Source organism: Ciconia boyciana, chromosome 2, assembly GCF_034638445.1.
Source record: "Ciconia boyciana chromosome 2, ASM3463844v1, whole genome shotgun sequence".
Classification (NCBI taxonomy): Eukaryota; Metazoa; Chordata; class Aves; order Ciconiiformes; family Ciconiidae; genus Ciconia; species Ciconia boyciana.
In genome coordinates, this window is record NC_132935.1 from 42,273,870 (window position 1) to 42,292,957 (window position 19,088).

At 39.6% G+C, this 19,088-nt stretch overlaps 1 protein-coding gene across 7 annotated transcripts in view; it reads right to left on the reverse strand.

Annotated features, from left to right (window-relative positions):
• The window catches only part of FAM110B (family with sequence similarity 110 member B), a 121,848-nt gene that overhangs the window by 73,727 nt on the left and 29,033 nt on the right, over window positions 1-19,088 (reverse strand). For 4 of the 7 annotated variants that reach the window (XM_072852443.1, XM_072852446.1, XM_072852444.1 and 1 more), the window contains exons 2-3: window positions 17,535-17,662; window positions 15,412-15,542 (exon numbers count right to left, since the gene is read on the reverse strand). The exons of 1 other annotated variant lie outside the window; for it this stretch is intronic. The gene's annotated coding sequence lies outside the window, so the exon portion shown is untranslated. The remainder of the gene's footprint in view (window positions 1-15,411; window positions 15,543-17,534; window positions 17,663-19,088) is intronic. 2 more of the 7 variants (XM_072852442.1, XM_072852448.1) reach the window with 1 other exon arrangement.

The following is a 19,088-nucleotide window of genomic DNA, read 5'->3' on the forward strand; positions in this document are numbered from 1 at the left end:
AGGTACAATCATGGGAAAATAAGGTCAAAAGGTGAGCACTCAAAATTAAGTGAAGTCAGAACTGGAGCTTTCGGTCTGTCTCAAACATGTACCTCCTGCATGCTCTACAATAATGTAGAGTTTAGCGATCTGAACAAGAAAGTCTCTCCTTACTCCCCAAACTTCTGCCTTAATCAGGGTCTAAAGAAGCAGCTGCTCCAAAGCTAATCGGCAAATAAAAGAGACACTGATATTTTCAAAGCAAATTCCAGCAGTCTGTAATCAAAACGTAAGCAGCATAACCACAGTAAAAGGGCTGATAGAGAAGGGAAACATGAGCAAGTTTCAAAGTTGCATAAGTGTTTAACACTGACTTCACTGTACGTATTATGCATATTTTCTAACAGAAACTGCGTAATTATGAAAAACACTGCATAACTTAAAAACCATCATAATTTCTATCTTCAGTTGGACTGCCGCATGCAATGCCACCATATCCCACCCACTAGCGTAAGTATTCGTATTTGGAAGGACCAAGGGGAAGCAATGTAAATAACCCTGAGCATAGTACTGAGTTTTCACGCTGATCACTTCAGCACAAAGCTACAGCATACACATGGCTAAACCACAAAATCTAACCATTTATCTCACTTAAAGTATTCAAGCTATTCTGGGTACTTATAACTGCCCCATTTATATAATTCCATATCTGTTTCATTAAAAACAAATTGAAATAGCTTTGAAATATTGATGTTGAGAAGAATTTAGAAGGCTCGTTTTCTCTTCGGGTACATGGAACATAATAATCTCTTGTGGTAAATTAGTACACTACATTAGGACACAGTAGCTTCTACTGTTGCTTTGCATCTCATCAATATAATGAGACAAAAACCAAACAAGTTGATCTATGAATACTTTTTAAAAAAAAATTAATTTATAAGTTAAGGGAAAGATTTAACTATGTTTAGAAGCATCTACTCATTCAGAACACGGGATTTAAGTTGACATTTAGAGATCTAAGATTGCATAAAGGAAAAATCTGAAAATTATCTTTCACCTTTTGCAGTAGTCACAACTTTTTTTTAGGACTCTCTATACACATTTCTTCAACTGCCAGTGAAAGGAGAGGTTTGGAGTAAAACCAGAGACTCCTTCAAGTCTTCCCAATGATATCGTATACTAGAATATCTCATGTCTCTCATCTCAGGACATCCCTCCAGCCTTCCTGCAGCTGAAGTCTGAGTTAATGTTTGGCAGAACTTACAGATAACTTCCTCAAGTAAATAAAAATACAAGAGGAAAAAGTACCAAGCCAAACTAACTGGGGATATGTGAGATGGACTGGAGATTAAAAAAAAAAAAACACCACACAAACAAAAAAACACACAAAAAGCCTAAAATCTGTAGAAGCTGATAGCGGTGAAAGAGATGCAGGCCTTCACTTGACAAGTTCACTATGTCAAAAAAGCCCAAAAGAACAAAATCAAAAGGAAAATGAAAAAATCATGGGCCCAAAAGAAAGGGGCAACAAAATCCACACCTAACAGTTATTAATAGGCAGAGAAGTCCAGAAAACAAACTATGCCTTCTAGGTGGCAGTACATATTCGCTCACCTCATCAGCTTTCAAAGCCTGCTGGAGGCAGTTCTACAAAACTTGCGAGGAAAAAAGCAAAACTGTCATTGTTGTATACATTATTTGCATCTCTCCACTACCAATCTCAGGGGAACTTACCCATAACCACTTTAAAAACAAAATTATCCAGGCAAGATCCAACCCAGCAGCAACACAAGCAGCAGCTCACACATTAACTGTACTTCTTGCAGTGTGGACATAACTTTTTTACAGGTAAACAGATTTAATTTACATAGTCTTCAAGGCAGCCAGATGGAAAAAGAGTATTGATTTCATGTCTGAACCCCTGCAATTCATCACTTGGATCTAGTGAGCTAAAAAGGCAGACAAGCCGACCTGTGGTTAAATACTGCAGTCTGCGGCACACAACATTTTCTCAATGGACAAGGAAGGTAGTTAAGGCTGAGATCATGCCTTGGCAAAGACCAACCACCAAAACGAAGGCACTGCTGGAGCTGGTCACTATCAGGGACACCACCAGCAGGGCAGACCCCACAGCAAGTAGCAGAGAGGACACTTCATCTTAAATAAGATATCACCCCCAACTGAAAAGTGTTGCTTGTTGGCAGGTGGGGTTAAGTATTCTGTGTTTCAAGGTACTGTGAAAGATGACAGAGGACTTACACTCCACAAGCCCTGACCATCAGAACAAAGAGCTTGCGAAGAGCCTGCAGAGGCTGTACTAGTGAGAACGCTTCCCACGTTGTTTTGGGTTTTTGTTTTCCTAAACTTTAATGAAACTCACTGTAGCTTACAACTGAGAAAATGAAGATAGAAACAAGGATAAGATAGAACAAAGCTAAATATAGGTATAGTTACCTGATGCTTTAGATAACTGGTGACTCATTTGACTACTTGCACTAGAATTAAAGCATCTGAAAATTAAAGGCTGCTGGTGCGCAATCTATAAAAGAATGGAAGACTACATTACATGCATATCCAGGCTACATCTCATAGATCCTTTTTTCCCCCCTCCTCAAGATTACCTGTATTTTACTTTACAAGATTAATCCATTTTGTTCTTTATACAAAGTTCTTTAACACAACGAGTACTATTAATTTGAAGAGACTCAAAATATTAACTAGATATGAAGCTATCATCACATCAGGACTCTGTATAAACACCTTCTTCTGCTTCTCTTAACACTGAAATTTAAAACGTTGACTGTGACTAAAATAGGTGAGTGCAGTAACTTGGCATAATCATAAGCAATCATTCAAGAAAAATGTGATCTAATACTTGTAATTTAAAATTATCTTGCAATCTGACTTACAAAATAAAGAAAACAAAGATATGATTCAGGTGAGTCAACATTTTCATTACAGGCTGCCTATCACAGTGAAAACTCAAAAGTGAATGAGCATTGCAAAAGAACACGTTCTTGTAGAAATAAGTTATCAAGATGTAACTCAAAACAGTCACAAAGTAAGCGTGATGTATATAGATTTATTCATTTCTTTGAACATGTTCTTATTAGCAGAACACAGAAAGAAAAGACAGACAACAAATAGAAAGATCTACAGAAGACAAAACCGCGCTGGAATAATCCACAGGTAACAAAACTTCATTTAGAATTGATGCAAATATATCACGCTTGGATATCAGAATGATTACATTTTAATGCCAGGCAATTCTGGATAGAGATAACTTAAATCACATTGAAATGACTGACTAATTTTTGGCTGAGGTCATATATCTTACTCTTGCTTTGCTCAAGCAGTCCACCACAGAGTGCTTCTGATCAAATATTGTTTATATGACACATGAGAAAATATTTCTCTCCCCTGAAAGTTTACAGCACCTAACCTAATATAAATTACAAATTTGGCTGCAACAGGCAGCAGCAATAGAAGGGATGAAGTTAATCCTTTTTTTTTTTTTTAAACAATATTAAACAGATCTATGCATAAACATGTTTGTTTCTTGAAAATACCTTATAGATCAGAAAACTATTTTTGAGATGTTGGCACATACAAATCAGGGAAGGCTGATTTAGGTTCCAGATTGCACATTTATCTAGCATAAGTATTTATACTTATTAAGTCTACTAAGAACCCTATTATTAAGAAGCTTGTTAGTTGTCGGGGGTAACAAGCTCTTCTCATGCCATGGTGCCGTAGTAGGAAGACTCAGGGACAATGGTGAAAAAATAAAATCAGCTATGAATGAGTTCACTGAAAAATTGTTTTCTATTCTTTGTACTCTTCAGACTTCAATAAATCTGAGAGCCTAGTACTAGTTCCTCCGGAAAAATTAAATAGGGTTTCTTCTAATTCAACACACACTCCAAGAAACTCTAACAAACAGGCCTGAGTGGAAACATTTAATTTTATTGCATAGCAGGTAATTCTGAATGACCTACCATGACATCAGCTACCCCATGGAAAGATAAGAGCTATCTTGAAAAGCTACACCTGGTGGAATGATGCAACTTCTGGTAAGCTGGGAGACAGCCCCAGAACTGGCAGCCACAGTGGTAAAATTTCAGGAGGACTGAAGTCCTCCACTAGAAGTCCACCTAAGGCTCACCATGTTGCATGTAAAGAGAGCTGCTTCCCTCCACGAAGAGCTCTTCCAGGGCAGAAAACATGCAGCCTCTGCCTTCTGAACATCTCAATGCTCCATATTGCTACTGGTCAGCACTAGCCAGGGTCAAGTGAAAAATCCACGGTAGGCATTTAATGCTTGAGATTAGCAGTCAATTGATTAGTGTGACCTACGGGCCCCATTTCATGCACCAAGTCCCTTATGCAACCATATATGGTAGATGCAACAGAAGGGTTATGCCACCTAATGCCTTAATTCTGTAAACTTTCCCACTCGGACAGGGCCCCAAAAAACTGTGTTAAACAAAAATTAGATTCACCACAGGAGTTAAATTCCTTTAAAATGGAGAGAAGATTCAATGTGATCAGAACAGAGAAAACAATCTCTGTCCTGTATTACATGTTTTTGGAATATCCTTCTTCATAAATTTAAGTTAGTCTTCCTTTTAAAAATTTTACAAAGTCCAGAATTTGGTTGTTGGTGGGTTTTATGGCTCTTGCAGGGAAGTAATAAAATCACATACCTAGTATTTTGACAGTGTACTTCTGGTAATTAATGTAGCTGAAAATTTCATCATCTCTGAAAATGTACCCACTAAAGAAACAGCAGGAACACCTAGTTTGTTTAATTATTAGGGAGTGGCGTGGAAGAACTGTGCATATCCTAGGAGAATATACTTTACAGTTGTCACAACTGAAAGAAAAGCTTCCAAAAGAATGAAGGTTGTAACTCACCCTAAGTCATTTCTACATATCAACATTGACTAATAGCCAGGAGCTTATCAAACTGTTGGTCGTTGGTGTTTGTTTTTTTACAGATAAATTCTTTTAAAAAAAAAATCAGGAGGAAAAAAGCAGAGGCAATCCACACACCTCTGCCCCTCAAGTCATCTCCTCTAGAGAAACTGACTGCAGAAATTCAGGTCAACATGAGATGATGCAAAAGACACAAAACTCCTTTACGTATATGCGTGGCTTCCAGCAGTGAGTGCCCAGAGCCAGCTGGGAGACAAGGGACAGCTCCAGACAGGGACCACAAGGGTCACACCAATGAGTACTTCACTGGACACTGTACTCCAGTGTGAATGCAGCTCTCTTCTCCAGCTGGCAGCCATACAAAACATTGACTTTGATCCCTGGACAATCACATATGTGCTCAAAGATTTTCCCTCCCATCACCATCTTCTTCACCACCTCGGTTTGGAAAGGACTAGTGAAGGGTGGGACCTGACTACTTTTTTATCCCAATGAACTCTCATCTCCTTCCTTTTACTACATCAGAACTTCAACATGACATGATGGAAAAGGCTAAGACCACAAGGTGGTCCTCCTAGCACTGTGGGGCACCTTAAGGTTTGACAGCCACATACAATGCAGGCAAAACAGTGACAGAAAAGACAATTTATTTCTCTTTCTGCAGTTAATAACCTTCACGTGACTACTTCTCTGAGAAAATACAAACCACTGAATACAGGAACTCCAGCAAGGACCTAACTAAATGTCGTGGTTTAGCTTCAGCTGGCAACTAAGCACCACCCAGCCGTTCACTCACCCTCCCCTCGGTGGGATGGGGGAGAGAATCAGAAGAGCAAAAGTAAGAAAACTCATGGGTTGAGATAAAGACAGTTTAATAATTGGAACAACAACAACAAATAATAGTAATAATAATAATAAAAATAAATTGTAATGAGAAGGAAAACAACAAAAGAGAGAGAGGAACAAAACCCGGGGGGGGGGGGGGGGGGGGGGAAACACCAAAAAACAAGTGATGCAACTGCTCACCACCTGCTGACTGACCCCCAGCCAGTCCCCAAGCAGTGATCACTGCCCCCTGGCCAACTCCCCCCAGTTTCTATACTGAGCATGATGGCATATGGTATGGAATAGCCCTTTGGCCAGTTGGGGTCAGCTGTCCTGGCTGTGCCCCCTCCCAGCTTCTTGTGCACCTGGCAGAGCATGGGAAGCTGAAAAGTCCTTGACCAGTGTAAACACCACTTAGCAACAACTAAAACATCAGTGTGTTATCAACATTATGCTCATACTAAATCCAAAACACAGCACTATACCAGCTACTAGGAAGAAAATTAACCCTATCCCAGCTGAAACCAGGACACTAAAGCCCAGAAATATCTGGAGAAGCAGCAAGAAATAGTGAATTGATGTTTACAAAAGTTTGTGTAAACTGAATAGAAGTCTGAGACTTAAGATGGGCAGAGTTCCCTGGGTATGACCTCATGTCAAAGACACTTTCTTGTAGTTTTAGAAGTGCAATTGTATATAGCTATACATAAAGATATGATTGTCTTCATACTACTCACTGACCTCTCTCCATATCACAGCAAGCTTTGCAGTCCTCTTTCTCCCCATCATCAGCCTCAGATATAGTTGACCAATATCACAATAATATGGCTAGTTCTGAAATCCACTGAGAAGTGTAAAATAAGCAGACACCAAACAAAAAACAGGAGGAGATTGCTCTAGTGGTGAAAGAAGGATTCGTCTTACAAGATCTTGTCCCTTCTCTCTGCTTCTTGCAATTTTCCATTTCTTTGCACACTGGCCCACCCATTGTCAGGAAGGACTGCCAATTTTAGCTCATTATTTACCTGTCAGAAATGCCCTGCCAGACTCTCTCGTCTCACCACTTCTCTCACAAGCCCTCCACAGACCTGTATCCCCCTTCTTTTCTGGCCTTTCTGCAACGCTAACCACACTGCAGAGCCACAACTCAGAGCGCCTCATCTCCCTCAACCGCTTTACTTCCACACGCCGTCCAAGCCTGCCCCTCTCTCTAGTTTTGCCTCTCCACCAGTGTCTTTGCAATGCTCTCTCCTGAGCAAGCTCTGGCGTCCCTCCTTCCTTCCCACAACACCACTCACCCTTACAGGGATCCGCTCCCTCCATTCCCGCCCCATGCCTGTTCCTCCTTCCCCAAGACTTCCCCCATGTCCTGAGGCACTGACTGACTCACTTGCCCCAGCCCTCTCACCAACTCAAATTCCTTCACTAAGCAGCTTCCAAACACGGCTCAGCAGTGGTGCTGAGCAGCACAGGAACTTCAGTCTTGACACCAGCCGCTTTCTACCAGCACTCTCCCTCTTCCAGGGCAACTTCTTTCCTCTGCTGGTGCCCTGTCAACACCTCCTTCCTCACCATGCACAACCACTTTGCTCCTGCTGGAGGGCCACTGAATAGGGTTGTTGGATAATTTTGTGTTGGGTATATTAATGTGTGCCTAAGGAACAGTAAGCCCTTTATTCTCGCCTCAGGTATAAGGTTTTAGAACAATTTTGAAGACCAGAATAATGAAGGACACATCAAAAACTGGAAAGTAGAATGCACCGCAACATACGTTTGCCAAATGTATATTGGGCTAGACTAGTCCAGCACCTTTCCTTAGCACTGATTTTTCTAGCTAATGGTAGTGTATATATTTAATCTGTAGACTCTGCTAAGAGTAAGAATTAGAGTAGCAGAAATGGAAGGAATAGTAGCAGCATAAAGCACAAGTTCAGTAATCAAAAACTGCTAAAAATGGCAATCATCAGCTGGAAACAAGAAAAGAATAAAGACCACATGCATGTCAGTCTCAACTATGAGCTGCTGTTATGAAGCCATCTGTGATGAGGATCCTGGGCAAAGCCTATCCCAGGAAGAGAAAAACATTATGAATTATGAACTCTCAGTAAGCTGGAGATGCACTACCTTTTCCTCTGAGAAACAGAGTTAAAACAACAGCACGACATTTAAACCAGTTGAAGAAAGAAAACCACTAAAAATTTTAAGCCACATTTTCTTCTCTACTCCAATACCTTCAGCAGAAATACTTCAGCAGACAATCAAGACGAGAGCTTGCACCTTTCAGAGGTGCACACTCAGTGAAAACCATATTGTCAAGAAAACGCAGTTTATTCACCAAATTTCTCCTTTGAATCAGCAGGGACACAACTGTTCAAAACACAGATTGGAGGAAACAACCGTTCATTCTGAGGAACAAGATTTCTACAGCTCACAGAAAACAGACATCAAGCCTATCACATGTAACACGTAACATAGCATGTGTTACCTCTGGCATAATCAGTAAAATGAGTACACACCAATGAAATCATGCATCAGTATTCTTTTGCATAGGAGTACAGTCATATTTTTATACCATGTAGCAGAGCTGGAGCACAGCGTAAGAAAAGTTGGTGCCAGTAGAGGGAGGCAGTTGCTCTCCAGGACACACATCTCCACATTCTCCGATGCGCAGTAGGAAGCCAACGAGTTTGTTTTTGTGGAAGTGAACTCACCCCTCAGCCATTGTGTAAATGTGGCTTTAAATCAAGCTGTAATTAGATTTTGCTGTATTTAACAAAACCCCTCTTGTTGCTCCTCTTTTCCAGCTCTAGACAGGAAATAAATGTATTCGTAAACGAAAAAAGGAAAAAAGTTTATGCCTCTTCCCGGAGCATGTCCTGGCACACATGCGAAAGTTAAGTACAAAACACAAAACAATAAGCTTACGGGACATTCAATCTTCACATTACATAGGAACACAAAGATCTCTCAGGTGGTCCACTGTTAAATGTCACTTCACTTGCATCAATATTCTGCTTCACCACATTAACCTTGTTATAAGATACTAACAGTCCAACACTTGGAGTCTAGCTTTTCTTCATAAATTTAATTTACTTGGCAGAAAACACAAGTGGAAACCTTCAGCTAAAGACACTGGCAAACTAAGACTGCCACGTATTCATTTTAGAACAGATCTTTTCTTTCCCTCTTATTTTAACTATTATGGTCATAGCATTCCCATTTTTAACCAAATAGCTTTATGCCCCCTTGCAGTCTTTATACAGACTGGTATCCCTAAAATAAAACTGCGTTTTCTTCAAATCCACTTCACTGTAATACATGTTGCACAGGGTAGTTTTATTTTGTTGAAGTTCTTTATGGACTAAACTGCATACTTCCACTGCACTTTACATTGCTATATGAGGAACTGCATAGCAAATGAAGTTGAGTCCACTCAGAATAATAAACAGTTTTGACTGTATTTTGACTCCAAAGCTTACAAAGAACTTTATGGTGGTGGTGACAACAGTGGATACAATGGTAAACTGGTGCAAGGAAGTCAAGAGGACATGCCCAAGGCCACACAGCAAATTAGCTGCTGATCTAAGAACAAAAAGTTTCTGCTCTTAATCTAGACTTTCTTCCCAGTGAGTCAAAACCTACTGATAACTATCTGGTCATATAAAAGTTTCAGATTCTTTAGAAGAAAGGAAAAGAGACCAACCGCTAATTACTTACTTACATGCATGCAACCATTGCTTAGGGTTCATTAAGTTATTTACAGAAGTTACTCATTTTTAGGAGAGTCTGAAAAACATGCCTTTTCAAAACAAACTTGTTTCAAGAATATATGCTCTAATACCCCAATTCCCTACAAATCTTCTACTATGCTGCAAGTTTTAAGAAACCTAAGGCTCGTTTAGACGACTCAAAAGATAACCTCATTCTGAAGTCAGTTTGCAGTTTAATCTCTAAATGGAAAAGATCAAGGTAAAAGCAAATATTGGGAGTAGATTATCGTCCTACACCTGTAGGAGAATTCTTACATTTGTTTTTTTGAAATAGCCAATACTAGCTCTTCCTGAAGGCAGCACAATGAAGTTTGGTTCAGTACTGATCCAAAATGACAATTCAAAAATTCTCATTATGTGCACAGAATTTCTGCTTCTGAAACTGTAAATCACCTTGAGCAAAAGCTCACAAGTATTCAGCATCCTAATTCTTATTGTATCTCTACTGATACAAAAAAAAAGTTTAATTTTAAACATCCTGTATAAAAAAACCCCTAAATTTGCCATACCCAAAGAGACTATAGGTGCATTTATTTCTGCTCACCTTCTTTGACCCATAGAAAACAAGAGCTTTTTTTTTTTCCCTTCCTCGAAGTCTGGAAATTGGCACTGTATAGTGCCACGATCCACAACTGTGTGAAACATTATGAATATTAATGTCTATGCAAGCCAATGACTCAGAAAAAAAACCGGGGGGGAAATCCCTTAAGGCATGTAGCCAATGGTGTGGTGCCATAACTAGGAAAGGGAAGTTTCTACACTAACACCTAAAGTGGAAGCATAAATAAGATAAGGCCAATCCTATTGTAAGTTTTTTAACAGCAAGACTGCATCCTCCTGACAGCATTCTGTTTCCAGCAGGACTCAAACTCCAAGTAAGAGTCATTCTAAAATAAAGTAGCAATAGCTGTGTTTGGCAGAGCTGGAACTATGAGAACAACACAAACAGCCAAAACAGTTTATTCAGGTTTGACTCAAGAGGAAAAACCAAATTTCAGGCTAGATAAAAATAAGACACAACATACTCAAAGAAGCTTCAAGACTACTATTTTTAGGTCATGCCCTGTACTTTTTCCTGCTTTTCAATTCATACGTAGGAAGGTCAGATCATAAGTGGCTTCCACTGTGGCATTTCAATTCAGATTATTCTCTACATAATAATTAGTGTCTTTTGTCTTCACATCACTTACATACTGTTTTGCTAGTCTGAGAATGTTATTTGTATTTATTTCTTTCTGAGAAGCTTTTTTTAATCCCTTCAAAGTACCACCATCCTAAGTGTAGCTATCTCATGCTCCATGAACTTTAGTGCAAATACTATAAGCGTTTCTTTTCTTCTTAACAACTTCATTACAGTGTTTATACAGGAATACAGTGCTAGTACTGTAACCGTGCAAAGCAAATATGCCACAGTAAATGTAAGCTTTATTCAAATTGTAGCTTTAGAAGTGTTATGGCACACTCCAACCTGGACTGCCAGTGCTAGTGTAGGGAAAAAGGCAAAAGGAAAAATAAATGACAGACCTTTCACGCTAACAAGAATTCTGGAACAGTCAAACTGAAAACCTATGGGCTAAACGTATTGCCAAAATGTGTCAACCTGTTTGTTGAAGTCAGCTGCATTTCAGTTCCAGGTAGATAATCTGAGTAGAAATGGTTGAACATTGGAAAAATCTTACCAAAAAAAAAGAGGGGGGGGGGGGGGGGGGGGATAGCCTCTTTCTTCTTCTAAAGATTTGTGTGTTGTTCCTTATAATACCCTTCCTTGAAAGAGCATTGGGGGGCAGAACCTCCAGTAATTTGATATTCTGCAACACAAGACAAAATTTGCAAAATAGCAGCCAGGGGGAAATTTATAGCTGTACAAACACTAAAGATCCAGATTTGTCACTGTGACAACATGATGTTAATGCATTTTGTCCATCTTCAGAAAATAAATTTAAGCTGTTCAAAATTTATTGGCAACATCTAATATCCAAAATCTCTAAGTTAGCAGCTACTGGATATAAGCTGTCCTTATGTTTATAGGAAACATAATAATCACACTGTGACTGTATGCTCTCCCACACTACTATAAAAAAAGACTTTGTAGCGGAATATACATTCAATACATCTTAAAAATTCAGTATTTATACTATGAATAAAACTATTCAGTAGTTTGAAAATTTACAAAATTGTTTTAGAGAATGTTTGAAACTGTACTGAAATTTAGGCCTGTAATCTGATGTTTTCACCGTTTTCCTCCAGATAAGCAAAATTGTTAATATTTGTAATTTGGAGTCATGTAATTCTCTATCAAGTCTCACATGGCCTTTTCAAAGAAAATAATACAGCCATCAGCAACACTGCTCTCCTTCTTAATAGTATTTGTTGTCACCTTCTCAATGCTCTCAAGAAAAAAAAAAAAAAAAGTCCAAAAACTCTCCAACCCCAGACTCTGGTACAACTCAAATCCCCATCTTCCTCTTTACTAAGCCACCACTTCCCAAGCTACCTCAATTCCTCTACAGCATCTTCTCAAGATACTTATTCACCATGAGATAACTGTTAAGTATATGGGAGAGAAAAATGGCTAGAGAATAAAGAACCCTGGATCAAAGTTACTCGAGAACTGGAAGTAGAAATTCTCCTTTTAAAAAACAATGAAATGTACTTCTTGCAAGCTAGTGGGCAAGTATCAAGTCATGATTTTCCTTCTGGTAGAAGTTAGCATGACCAGCAGCACACAGACCACCAGCAAGGGACTTCCCAAGGAAATACAGCACTTGGGGAGAAAAGCAGTGTCAGAGACCCCATCCTAAGGGCTATTTTAGAAAATAATTTCTGCCAGAAGTAAAGTGCTTAAGCAAGACTGAAATCCCATTAAGGAAGAAAATTATAAGGAGAGAAACACCACCAGTGTCTTACAGTAGAGAGTTTAAATAAAGTCAAAGCTATTAGTGGGGGCAGAGGGGAACAGGAAAGGAAACAAAGGCATAAAAGTTGGTGTACTACAAAAATCTGCACTGTTGGTTTTACTTCTTCAGAAAAAAAAATATAGTTCTATTTTAAGAACCTTTTTTTTTTTTTTTGACTGAGACAAAACAACACCATTGCATTTTACCTCCTCTAGTAGGAGAAAATGGAAGAACATTTTTTGTTCAGAGCTTCTTCTGTACAAAATGGAAAATTATTATGCTAGCCCTTAACACTCCTGTTGAATGAAGGCCTGATTTTTGGTTTTGCCTTTTTTGTTTGTTTTTGAGGAAAAAAAGACTCCACTGAAAGGCACACACGGCACATACGTAGAACTGCTTTTGCTGATATCACTACCACAGAGCTAAGTACTTCAATTAGGGAAATGCAGAAAATAACTAAACAATTTGAGAAAAAAATCATAAGCAGACTGAACTTGCTATTTTGAAATTCCAATCTAGCATTAATGGCAATAAAGCAGAGAAAAGCCATGAATAAAATCCAACACCCTAATATCTCAGAGATACAGCGAGGCCTGAACAAATCAAAATCATCAGTTTTGGTTTGCGGTACAGAAGTTTATATTTGCATGCAGCTGGATCACAGTCAACTAGCCAGCTCCCATAGCAGCACCTTCAAGCTGTATTGATTTCTATGGAAGAAAGGCACCGTAAATCTGCTTGAGCAGCATTGCGTCATTCTTTTGGTTGGCTTGAAGAAGTAAATTAAATGTTTTCCATTAGTATGGTAAAGAAACTATACAATTTTGTTTTTATTTCGAATACAGTCTCAAGTTACGGAACACTTGAGCTAACTCTGCGGCAAGGACTACATGTTTCGTGTTTGTAAAGCCAGCAATTCAAGCTTATGTGAAACCAGATGTGTACGCTGTACAGTTCCCAGGGCTGTGGAGTTTTTTTTTTCATGTGTTGCTGTCGATTAAAAAAAGACCCTGCTTTTCAGTTAAATCATAGAATACACTGAAGCAAAAACAACACGCTCTTGCGGGGAAGAGAGGAGAGGGGGAGAGTGAAGGGGTGGGAGCAGAAGAAAACTTTAAGGGAATAAAAACCACACACACAGAGCAGCATATGAGCAATGCTGTAGTACAACAAAGAGCAGCACAGTTCTGAGAAGCAATAAGCATAACATTACTTGAGGTAACAAGAACTCCTTGATCAATTATTCATATAATTTACAACAACAGTTACAGCTGCATCAATAAAAAAAGAATCTAGGGCAAATATAAAATCTTCACAGCTATGAAGTACCCTTGATTTTCACCAGAACATTTGGCTGTCTGGTATCATGTGTTTCTGGTTAGCAACATACCCCTCCAACAAAGGGAAACAAGAGACAGAAAGGCACAGAACAAACTGCCTTGCTGGAAGTAGTGATAGCGTTCAAGGCTGCTTGGACGCTGCCCATCGCCAAAAGCTGACAGTACCTTACACTTCTGTACATGAATCCTAGCCACCACCACCCCACTTAGGTACATGCATGCACCCCATGGGATTATGCAAATACCTTCTATGAAGTCTTTACTCTCTCAATGTGTAAAATTGCACTTTTTAAATAACATTCGGAAGAAATACTCTGGTTTTTTTAGTGCATGGTTATCTCAACTTTTATTGTTTCACGTACTCCTAAGGTAAACGTAACAAAGGGAAACAGTAAGGAGAGAAATATTTCCAGATTGTTTTTTTTCCCCTCCAGTTTGAAATCACTGTATAATCATCATCAGGTTTTCTGCTCTGACAAGGTTTCAATACAGTATCCTCAGGTGCTCAAGACAACCTTGCTAGGGGACTGGAGTAACACAGTTGAAACTGAATTCAAAGAAGTGAGAAGCAGAGGGAAAGGGATGAGTGGGCCCAACCACGCTTGGTGGTCTTACTCCTAAGCACATACACAAATCATAACGGAAGGTTATGGGGCAAAATGCTGACCATGCTAATGAGAAAACTCATGCCAATTTTGATTTTACTCTACTCATGTTAGGACAATGAACTTTGGTCTAGTTCGGAGCCCTAATTCCAGCCTAAATTAGAAAGATCAATAAAGGATTAACAAGAAAAATCTGCAATTCTTCTCCAACGAATCAAGAAATATTTATCTAAGGAACCTTCCAACAATGAAGTTAACACCTTGCAACAGCTATCTTAAAAAATGCAGAAGTCTGCAGACCTTTAGAAAGACCTACGTTCAATCTTGAAGAAATCTGTGGAAAATGTTTCCACTACTACTTACTTTTTTCAGCTAACTCTCTACACAAAGTTCAATTTCCTCCATACTGACAAGGTCAAGATTCTGCACATATCGTCACTGCATTCAAAATCCTGGCTATCTAACAAAACTTTTTAAAGTATAGTCAAATCTCCCAAAGTGCCTGGGTCTGTAGCGCTGATAGGTTCAACAAAGTTCTTGGGGTCACATTTCTTTTTCATCCATCAGCATTTGTCCTTTACAAGCAAGAATGAATTCTGGACGACCATACTGAGAAATAATTATAGTGCTGGTAAACAGAAATTCATCATATGCAAACCTCATTCTCCTCCCGTCGCTGAAGACATCCGAGAGTGTTTCCATATTTTTGTGGCCGCTCGAAGCAAGCTCTGAATGTGGCAATTAAAGTGGGATACGTTTCTAAAAACAGAGCATGCTGTAGAGCTCTGAAACAGCCTGTTCCCTTGTCAACAAAAACTGCGGATATATCTTTCTACTAATATTATAAGGAATTACTTCTAGATCTAACCTAAAATGTTATTTGCCCCTTCCCCCAGCATTTGCTATGACAACATTTGTACCAGGTAGCAAGCAGCAATACACAAAAAAGGAGAACGCTCAGAGATGCATTTGTGTGGGTTTTTTAGTAAGAAAAGAAATCCTTATTTTGAAAATTTTATGAACCACTTCGATTTGCTTGAAAAATGAATCTCTTTACCTTGATGTAAGATTCCTGAGCTCCTGCTAAGGCTGCCTGGCCTGTTTGGAGGTCTTCACGTTCAGCAGAGGTGTCCAGACAGAGACAGGTCTCTTCACCCTGGAACTCCCAGAGGCTCCTTGCAGCAGTGCCTGGAGACACAGCAACAGGGAAGGCATTTAGCTTCATCATCGTGTGTCAAAGCCATAGTTTTAGGACAGACAACAAGTGTCCTTTTAGGTTGAATCTTTTGGCTTAAACAACCTAAATTTCAGAAATCGGAAACATATGTCTTCTTTTGGAGACTGAAAGGCTGCAAAGAGGTAGTTAGTGATACCAAACAAGCACTCAGTCAGCTGTAGATGGTCTCTAGCATTTATATTGCTAGTCCTAACAGCATAATCTCCAAGCTCTGAAATTTAACAGGTGACCTACAGGTATCAATTCGGAGTTTCTCGCATGTCATTATTTTCCCCATACTGAAACTGCTCAGCGACACGCTTCAGGAATGCTTCAGAGCAAAGAGCACAAGTGGGGAGACATCTTCTTGGGGGAGTCACAGAGCGCTGTGCCACTGCAGGCAAGAAACCCAGCCTGCAAACCACCTTACCTCTCTGCACATGACCCCCACCTAGCTGACAAAGTAGCCCTTGTTAAATATGCACTCCAGAATGCTGGGTTTTACTCAGAAAAATTCAAAATAAAAATCCTTAAACTCCACCATCAGAAGGGAAGGATAACAACAAGACTGCCTTCCTGAAATGAATGCGATTCACCATGGCTTCTTACATGCAAAACAGCCATACAGAATTTAGTAGGTTGCAAGATGTGACCTAAATCCCTGTTTAGGTTTACGTTCTTTTTCTCAACATGCCACCTAAGGTAAGATCAACTCTAATCATAATGCTCTAAAAAGAAAAGTACTTGGGTACTTCTCAGGTACTCAGATTTCTGGGGATTGGTTTTATTCGACAGTATGTGCTCAAGCACCCTTACTGGCACAAGCAGATGACACAGCAGCTTTTTAAGCAAACATTTCTGAGCAGTTTCAAATGATTTTAATTTTCTAATTAGTTATTCACTCTAGCAACAGGACCGCAATCAGGTTACAGACCGTGTAATGCAACACGGAGTTCCTTTAACAAAAATCTCAAAAATATTTGCAGAAACTGTTTAAGCACAAATTCAAGAAAACAGCTGTCTCATACAGTTAGCACACTAAACGGGCAGCAATATTTGTGAGATATCAATTACTTCGCGTTTCCCCACTCCCAATCTTTGGGGAACCTGCCTGAGTTTGAGTCCTGACATTAGTACACCTAAGATGAGGGTTCATTTGTGTTGGGTGGGTGGATGGAGCTTCATCTTGGAGACTGGCTGCCTTTGAAACAGTGGTACAACAGAAATGAGCAACAATGGAGGGATTTCAGAGACAGATGGGCACCTTTATGTAAGCGCTTATAAATTAGAAAAAATAACAAGAGGAAGATGAAGGCATAAGCATATTCAGAGTGACGTAGCATTACAGCTACTCAGGTATTACGGGCCTGCTGTAGTATTGTTATTCTGGTATTTGGTAAAAGAAGCAAAAAATATAAAAAGCATCTTAAAAACATGGGAGAAAAAAAGAGATGTTTTCCAACCTTGCCTTGTTTAGTACAACGAAGCCCAACAACAGATTAACAACCAAAACCACACTCTTGTATTATTACAAATTATTCTGATATTCCAAATTACTATATTTTAAGCAGTAATTCTGAACTGACACTCATTTCAGTCTCAAAACTAAAGCAACTTTGCAAGCAAAAGGATGGCAGCAACTCATAGTTGAAGATCCCTGTAAGTTCATATTTAACAAGTCAGAGGGAAAAAAGGGAACATGGCCATTAATTGCAGCTAGTAAATCTGTTCCAGCCATGCTTCTTGGCCAACAGCTTGAGCAAGTTCAAGTACAAGCACTTTTACCTCCAAGTTGAGTGACAATTTTTACCGCTATCAACTGGTCAGGACAGAAGACACCCCCAAAATCCCTAGAAGGCTGCTAGATGTACTACTTAAAAAGAAAAACTTCTGACAAAATACTGCTGAAAAAAAAGTTTGTGTCTTTTTGCATAGGAAAATACTCAGCTTCACGAATTCCTCACCTTCTGCCCTGTTGAAACTGGAGTCCCTTGCTTTCTGCTTCTCCACTAAGTTGCTGGTTTAGAGTCTGCAAAGAGTACAGGTTGTAGCTCCTGAATTTACATCTGGGGCTGGTAATGTTAGCAGTCTCCTATGGAAAATACATATCACCAAGTTGAATAGATTCATGTTTAAAGAAGTATGGTATGAGTCTCTGCATGTGTATGCCTGTACATAAATAAATATATATAAAAGTAGCTGCACAGTTACAGTCAGCTTCTCTGAGGCACTCAGAACTGCACTTGAAAAATATTTTTATGAAACTGTTTTGTATTTATAGACTACATCCTGAGTTTCAGCCTTTATCCAACAAGCTGGAGCCTTTTATGACACACGTCGTTTCCTGCTTTGCTGTCCAGTATCAACAAGTCTTTGGGCTTTCTTTCTAAAAAGACTTTTCATCCTCACTTGCTATGTTCTTCCTTTCTTTCATTCTCTTGCTAAGCATGAAATCAAAGTTTTAGTACTTACAGAAATACACATCTCAAGGAAAAGAAGCCAAACCTAATTCGGAAGGATCTGTGAATGAATGAATGGGCTTCTTATACTAACAATCCCAAAGGCACAGATTTAAACCTTCAAACCTCACTCGAGTCTACCAGGAGGTTTCCATAATCCAAACCAAAGTCTTTACAAATGTAGGATTTCTTGACAAAGAAGTAAGCTGATATGGAAACTCAGCAGCAGACGATTAAGCATTTGATAACTTGACGCTTTGATAAGGTGTTGTGCTGGTTTTGGCTGGGGTAGAGTTAATTTTCTTCATAGTAGCTAGGATGGGGCTGTGTTTTGGATTTGTGCTGGAAACAGGGTTGATAACACAGGGATGTTTTAGTCACTGCTGAGCAGTGCTCACACAGAGTCAAGGCCTTTTCTGCTCCTCACCCCACCCCACCAGTGAGTAGGCTGGGGGTGCACAAGAAGCTGGGAGGGGACACGGCTGGGACAGCTGACCCCAACTGACCAAAGGGATATTCCACACCATACGATGTCATGCTCAGTATATAAAGCTGGGGGAAGAAGAAGGAAGGGGAGGACGTTCGGAGTGATGGCGTTTGTCTTCCCAAGTAACCGTTACATGTGATGGAGCCCTGCTTTCCTGGAGATGGCTGAACACCTGCCTGCCCATGGGAAGGAGTGAATGAATTCCTTGTTTTGCTCTGCTTGTGTGCGTGGCTTTTGCTTTACCTATTAAACTGTCTTTATCTCAACCTATGAGTTTTCTCACTTTTACCCTTCCGATTTTCTCCCCCATCCCACCGGGGGAGGGTGAGCAAGCTGCTGTGCAGTGCTGAGCTGCCGGCTGGGGTTAAACCGCGACAGGCTGTACCTTAATCGCAGTCACTGGGGAGAAACTGAAGTCAGGAAACTGAAGCTAGGCAGCTGGAAGAATCTAGCTACTCAAATAAGTAAGATATACTTTCTGTGCCAAAAGAGATATGAATGCTGTGCCAAACAGATCACAGGTGCTGAGACAGAATAAAGTTATTTAACAAAGCAGATGAGGTATAGGAGAT